Below are 8,221 nucleotides of genomic sequence, written 5' to 3' on the forward strand. Positions count from 1 at the left end.
TACTACTACTACTACTGCTACCACTTCAGCTACCACTACTACCACTACGACTGCTGCTGCTGCCGCCACTACTACCGCCACCACCTACTACTACTACTACTACTACTACTACTACTACTACTACTACTACTACTACTACTACTGCTGCTACCAATTTTAATGCTTCTACTACCACTACTACCACTCCTACCACTACTGCCACTACCACTACTGTTTTTTTAAGATGCCTGTCAATATATCAAATATCTGATATAATGATTTGTGATTCAGTAAGTAAACAAATGGCATGAATGGGTGGAACACTCTTGAAGCGACGGCCCCTAATTCGAAACGTTCCCCACAATTATCAAATTACACTGACTATCGAGCAGATGCTACTGTACTATGAAGTAATCAAAGCTCTAAAAATGAGCAGCAAATTACAGCTACCAAGTAGTGATGAGTGAGCTTGTTGGAGTATTTCAATGAATCTAAATTGGTCAGAAACTCACCTAAGACACTTCTACAATTCATCTCAAGTTGGAGGTGATCAAGAATAGATCTACCGAGAATATTCAATAATTGTGCTTTCCAAGCCACTCGGGGAAGCCGCCAGCATCTTTACTAACATCATCGATAAATTGTAAATCTGTATTCAGGATTTTCGCTGGAAATTTTAAATTTCTCACCACTCCTGCCTAAATTTGCATATTTTTCCTCAAATATATTGAAACTCTACGGTTCTTCAAGATTTGGAATTCTGAAGAAAATTGCAGTAGATGTCGGCGGGTAGGTTTGTTTGTAGGTCATATTAACCAAATGACGAGGTCTGTACTCCCTATAGCCACTTATCGAGATCCGTATCTGAATTGCTCCTATTGCTTTTCTTTTTCTTCTTTGCTATGGCCCTCATCGTCCGCCGAAAGCTCCTGGAGACCGTTGGACTTGGCAATAAAATCTATTACTGGCACCCGATCAAAATCCACTGCATACATTTGAATAAAACTCTGTTCAAAACCTTGCTTTGAAATTAAGGAAAACAAGCGGATCCTCATTCAGTAAATGACTTACGCTTCTCCAGAGCCTATAGTACGTTTCTAAGTTCTCACGGCACAAACTTCATATCCTGCACTGAAAACATAACTGAGAATCACTTTCACAACAACCAAGTTCACAGTGATGCTTTTCCTAATTTCATCTTATGTCTTACTTTCTAAATTCTCGTTGGATCTTTTGTCTATCACTATTTATTATCTATGTTATTATAGTATACGTTTTCAGAATGATCAGCACATTTGTGGACCACCAACGTTGATAATTGACGCCTACTTCACTCGCTAATCCAGTCAGGATAGTTTCGCATACTGGGAAAGTTTCGATTCCAGTAGTGAAGATTCTCTCTGTCTCTCTGTCTGTCTCCCTCTCTCTCTCTTTCTATATCTCTCCCCCTATCTCTCTGTCTCTCTCTCTCTCTCTCTCTCTCTCTCTCTCTCTCTCTCTCTCTCTCTCTCTCTCTCTCTCTCTCTCTCTCTCTTCCCTCTGTGAACGGTATGAAGTTAATAAGCATCACCCCTTACATTATGCCTGTTTAATGCTTTAAAAAAATAACCTATCCCGATATCATTATTGACTTTGGCAATTTCGAGAAATACAGACATATTCCATATCAGCCTCTGTTTGTTTTTTTTTTTTGTTTTTTTTGTTTTTTACTACCAGCGTTAAAGCCATAAACCGATTTGGTTTCCTACGTAATATTTCCATGTTTTCACTTCTTTGCTGAATACTTTTGTAATCTTCCCAATCGAAACACTATACACTTACCTCCCTCTAATGTGGGCAAATACAATCATTCTACATTAAATTTCAGGTATGTTGACTTTTCTTTTGATCCAACTCGGTATTGTTATCAGCAATCCGATTAGTGTCTAGTTGAGAATATTATAACTTACTGCCATTACTAAGTTAGCTAAACAATTCATGCCTATTTTTTCCCAATATACCTGTTTGGTATTAATTTCAGCACAAACTGCAGTACATACCATCCTTCCTAAACACTTTCTTTATTTTCAGTGCTTTGTACTCTGCGTAGTTCATTGACTCCTAATTACTGGTAAGTCAGCGTTTGCTCTAATTTTCTTATCTCTCTTAGTCACTAAGGATGATGCTATTTGTCTCCTAAATTAATTTTCCACTCTTCAATGTTTCCATCGCGTATTTTTTCTAAATCGTTTATTATATTAGTTCTTTTTCTTAACCCGTGTATATTCTGTAGATTCATTTCCATTTTTTTTTCTTTACCCTATACAGTTACCAACAATATATCGTCCATCCATAATCTCATCATCACCATCATCATTATTGTCGTCTACATCGGCATATAATCTTTCTTAGCTTTTGTCAATATTTTTTATTGTTGCTGTTGTAGCTGTTATTGCTTTTGCCGTTGTTATAACATAAGCGTTGTTATTAACGCTTATATTATGGCACATAGAGATAGGCAATACTAAAATCAGCGTGAGAGAAAGTGGTTGTAGCCACATTATTATATGCAGGAGGGAGAATGGGGAAGAAGATGCAAGTCTTTATCTAAATCACTGAATGCCAGGAAACGGCAGACTTGAATGATTGATTACATTTTGCTTCTCTTTAAATTTTGCTTTCTCTTCTCCGAATTTGTAACATCCTTAATATGTTTCACACATATATCATATAGAAATGTTTGTTACTTATGATTTCGCTGGTACTTAATCAAAAAATCATTTTGGTAAACGTATTTGTTTTCTGCACAGTCATTGCAATCGAATGTCTGATACTTTGGCACTAACGTGAGTGCATCAGAACAATGCCTTTTCTAGGCGGCTACGGTCTCATTTCAGCATTCGATTAATTAAAATATATGTAGAAATATTGTACTTGAGTAATCTCATAAATAAATGCTCAGCACTGAGGTCACATACGAACAATAAAGTACATTATATATGTAAAATTCTTTGCCAGAGGGAAACTTTGTGGTAATAGAATACATTATTTTAGTTTCTGTGTCCAAATGCTGCCGGTCCAATTTTCGATTACCGTCTTTACGATCTTTTTAATAAAAATGACATTTTTTTAATACCGGAGACTTTTTGTACTTGTTCTTTTACACCTAAATTCCTTAAATCAACGAATAAATAAAATTCAAAAAACCGTTGTAGTAATGGTGAAAAATAGAGAATTTTGGACATTAAGTTTGTGTTTTGCGAGGGAAAAAGAGTAAGATATTTCTTTTCAGAGGAAATGCATTTTTGAGTAGAGGTATTTCAGATTGTGTCGAGATTTTGAAAGTAGAGAATATAAAAGAAATTATTTAAAAAAATAACATTTTATATGTGACAAAGATTATGTATATGTAGTGAAGAGTATATTGAATGCAATTTCATCGGCGTGTAACTAGACGTCAGTGGATATAGAAAAGTTTGGAGTGCGTAAAAGTGGAAATATTGCAAATATTTGTATGGATATGAAAGTAGATGACAATGTACACAATTGACAAGGCTTGTGTAAGTATAGGAACAATAATATTTCTAATGATGCCTAGGTGGATGTTGATAGACAATAAAAAACGCACAGTGTATAGTAAGGTGAATGTCGGTGCGACATAGCAAGCAATAGGAAGGTTAACGATGAAGAGGTAAGTTTATTTCTTGAACATTGAACGGTAGGAAACTGAAGTGCTTCATACTTAATAGCAGATTACACTGCTGAAATTCTTCCCTTCCGAAATTTTCAAATCCATAACCTTATTAGCTCTTTCATAAACACATGAATTCCCGAAATCATAGCAATTCGTCAGTAATCAGAGACACCAAGTTGATAATTTGGTACATTAAAGTTAGCATACTAGATCACTCCTCAAAAACTCCGCAAACAAGAGAAAAAGAACGGGTTTGGAATCCAGTTTATAGTGACACACATTTTAGATGCTATTCTTCCCAGCTCATATTCTACAATAGTCGCAAATCTTAAAATGCAATAAAGAGTCGTGAATATATACTAACATATACTTTTGTTATTTACACCACCTGTCCTCGTCTGTTGTTATTATTTGTATATTCTCCCATATATATATATATCGACGAGCTTCTTTCCGTTTCCATCTAGCAAATCCACTCAGAAGGGTTTGGTCAGCCCGAGGCTATACTTAAATACACTTACCCAGGGTTGCACGCAATTTGACAGCACCCGAAACTATGGACCGCACGCCGAACAAAATGCTGACCGGCATTTCGTGTGTCTTCTGTTGAAATCCTATCGATATCGATTTGCCTTATATTTTTTCGTGGTCGATAAAATATGCACCTATTGGGCACTGGGGCCGATGTAATCGGCTTTCTCTCTCCCATGAAATATAGAGATGCGCAGGCGTAACTATTTGGTACGAAGCTTGTTTCACAACCATGTTTTCTCGTTCGTTTCCTGCGCGCGGGATCTTCGGCAAGTGTTTTCTACTATAGACACGTAGTAGAAAAAAAAAAGACTTGAGAGTGAATTTAGTAGATGGAATTTGAAAGGTGTTAATCGTATATGTGTGTGTTTATGTGTGTGCGTGCTAGGTGCCTGTATTTGTGTTTGCTTGTTTGTTTGTGTGTGTGTGTGTGTGTGTGTGTGTCTTTGTGCATTTGTTTATCACCCACCAACACTTGACAATTGGGATTGGTGAGATTACGTGACCATAAATTAGCGGTTCGTCAAAACTGACAGATAGAATAACTACCAGGTTTAAAAATAACCTGGTACTTCCAGACAATTACAGTGAAAGAGTTATTTATTCCCACTTAAACTTGAATGTTGTGTTAGTAAAAACTTTACTGTGGCATTTATCACGATAGACTCAGTCATAGAGGTGTTTGCTGCGCGTGTTGGTTTATATCGCCAGCGGGGAAATATCTCCCCAACAACTCTATGATCGAGACTACCAAATCTTCCGACTTAGATCTTCTTTTATCTCATCGGTGATGGAGGCCTGGGCGCTAGAGATAGCAGCGACTCATATCTCCGCGGGTTATATAAAGAGAGAATATGTGTCAGAACAGAAGCTGGTATCGGAATCTATCCGCTGATGATATAACATTTAAGAGGGAATAAATATTACCACTTGGTACTAATGCTACCTCTGTCGCTAATATATATTTGTTAACAAGCTAACTGGCTATTCGCGACACCAGAGCTATGAATACTACATATACATGTATTCACACGTATACACACACAGATGCACACTCAAACACACACACTCACACACATCCAAACACACACACACACACACATATATATATGTATACTGCTACACTAAGGGAGGTGTAAAATGATACTTCAAGGCGAAATAAGTAGAGATATGTAACGTGTAGGAGACATCCAATATTGTGCTACTCAAAATAAAATGAAAGACGGATGCATAAGAACTGGAGGAAATATTGCATTCAAATTTTGGCGCAAGGCCACGAATTTCACGGGAGGCTATGTGCTGATTACATCGACCCCAGTGATCAACTGTTATTTATTTTATCGACCTCGAAACGATGAGAGAAAATTCGTCTTCGATGGAATTTGAATTCAGAACGTAAAAACAGACGAAATGACACTAAGTAGTTTGTCCGGAATGTAAACAGGAAATATTGATAAGAAAACACACGGTATTTATAACAAAACTATTCATATTTTATATAAAATAAATATTAATTTTATGAAATAATTATGAGAAAAATATAAAAGAGTATTTTTGAAAAACATAATGTTTGTCTGTAAACAAGAATTAAATAACAAGAAATATTTCTATTTTCTATATTAAAGAGGTAAGTTATGATCAAACATCCGTATATCGTTAGAGATTTTATGAAACGTAAATTGGTAAGGGGAAATGAAAAACTTGCAATATATCAAGAAGAATCATATATGCGCAGGTGTTGGCTAACAATGATATATGCACGAAATATAGGGAAAAACAACAAGAAAGAGAGAGAGACAGGGAGACAGAGACAGAATGATGGAAGTTGCTATAAATGGATTAGATTATTTTTTTTTCCCTGTAGGAGAACGTAAAAGTGCATCAGAAAAGATAAATAGCTAAATAAAATACGTTGGTTGTATCATACCAGAATAGAATCTGCACGATTATTGCCGAGATATTGTCAGTGTTAACCCCTTGATCAACATGTCGGAGGTGTGTTGTTGCGGAAGGTATTTTGACTGCATTTGAGCGAAAACACCTAAAGCGTCACGAGGCTCCGGCAGGGGATGGTGGCGAACCCTGCTGTACTCTTTCACCACAACTTTCTCTCACTCTTACTTCTTGTTTCTGTTGTGCCTGTAATTCAAAGGGCCAGCCTTGTCACACTGTGTCACGCTGAATATCCCCGAGAACTACGTTAAGGGTACACGTATCTGTGGAGTGCTCAGCCACTTGCACGTTAATTTCACGAACATGCTGTTCCGTTGATCGAATCAACTGGAACCATCGACGTCGTAAGCGACGGAGTTCCTAAAACAATTTGGCTGCGTGTACTTACATTATTCATGCGCTCTTTATACAATAACTTTTTGCGGTCGAGTAGTGGAGCCTCTCAGCAAGTCCAGCGATAGCTGACATTCGAGCACATACCCCTACATGAATAAGAGAGTAAATTTACTTATTTTTTGAAAAAAACGTTATTTAGATCAGAACAGTTATAAACCCAATTTTCAATGTTAAATCTTACATTGTACAAATGAAATTTCTTCACAAAAATCAATATGATTTACAGAAATTTAAATATGCATGATGTTCCAAGCATCGTATTTCCATATTTGCATAATTCAAAGGCGTACTTTTAAAAATATATACAAATTGATGAAATACAACTAATTACATAAAAATAGGAAGGGTAAGATGTATTTCAAAAGTAGTACTAAAGAAGTATTTAACAGAATTTTATGTGTGTGCAAGTGCGCGTGTGTTTGCATTTTTTAAAACATTTGCTTGTTACTTATTCCAGGCATTACGCTGCAACCATACTGGGAAAAAGACTTTGGGGGTACTTATACTTTCTAGCTCTCCCTCCCATATCTATCTATGCATATTCATTTATATTCATATCTATGTATATTCATTATATATATATATATATATATATATATACAAAGAGAGATACAGAGAGAGAGAAAATGTGACATATACATACTAACGTACATACATACATGCATATATATGATTACGTGTACTTATTTACACACATCCATACATACACACAAGCACACTCACACAGACACACATATGCATAAATTTTAATTCATTATATATATATATTCATAAGTTACGATTTACGCGCGCGTGTGTACGAGCGCGCGTGTGTGTGTGTATGCGTTAAACAAAGAAAAACGTGTCATTCCCTTCAAAAATCGGTCTGTCAACTGTCAGAGAAAACTTCGACGTCACTTTCTCCTTGCAAAGTTAAGTGTGGTACATTATAGGTAAGAATTTTGCGTTCCTTCGAATTAGCGTTCAAATGTTAAATATAAATATATTTAATAACAAGCACGTATTTATTGGTGTGCTTGTGTGGGGGAACGTGTACATGTGCGATATTGCATGCCTGCGTGTTTATAAGAGGGAAGAGAGAATGACAAAGAGATATATACAGGGAGAAAATGGCGGAAAGAGAGATATATACTTTGTATCGTTTTGTCCTTCAGATTTTTGGTATAAGTTGAATTAATATTTGTGCAACAAAGCCGAACTGCGGTCGATAGATACTGACAGGTATATGCTTAGAATTTCCACCTTGTCAATACTGGCTAACAACTCTAACTGGCAGCTGACTTCACAGAACACTGCATCTCTTATATGCTCTAGTGAATCTACACAGAGAATTCAAATCTTCTGTGAGTCTTTCCATTTTCTTTCCAATTTTCAACAGCTTGTTTCTTGTTAGATTCACACACAGAACACACGAAAATGTAGCACTGTCGCGATTAGAAAATGCAATGTACTTACATTAACATATCGAACTGTCTATCTATCATAATATATATAAGTATATATATACATATATATGTATGCATATATATATACTACACTTTTCTCAAAGAATACAGACATTCGCACACATGCATGTATTCGACAACACACACACACACATACACACACACACACACACATATATATTCATATATTAATATTAATTATGTATCATTTATATATATATAAATATATATATATATATATATA

This window comes from Octopus bimaculoides, chromosome 3, assembly GCF_001194135.2.
Source record: "Octopus bimaculoides isolate UCB-OBI-ISO-001 chromosome 3, ASM119413v2, whole genome shotgun sequence".
NCBI classification, from domain to species: domain Eukaryota; kingdom Metazoa; phylum Mollusca; class Cephalopoda; order Octopoda; family Octopodidae; genus Octopus; species Octopus bimaculoides.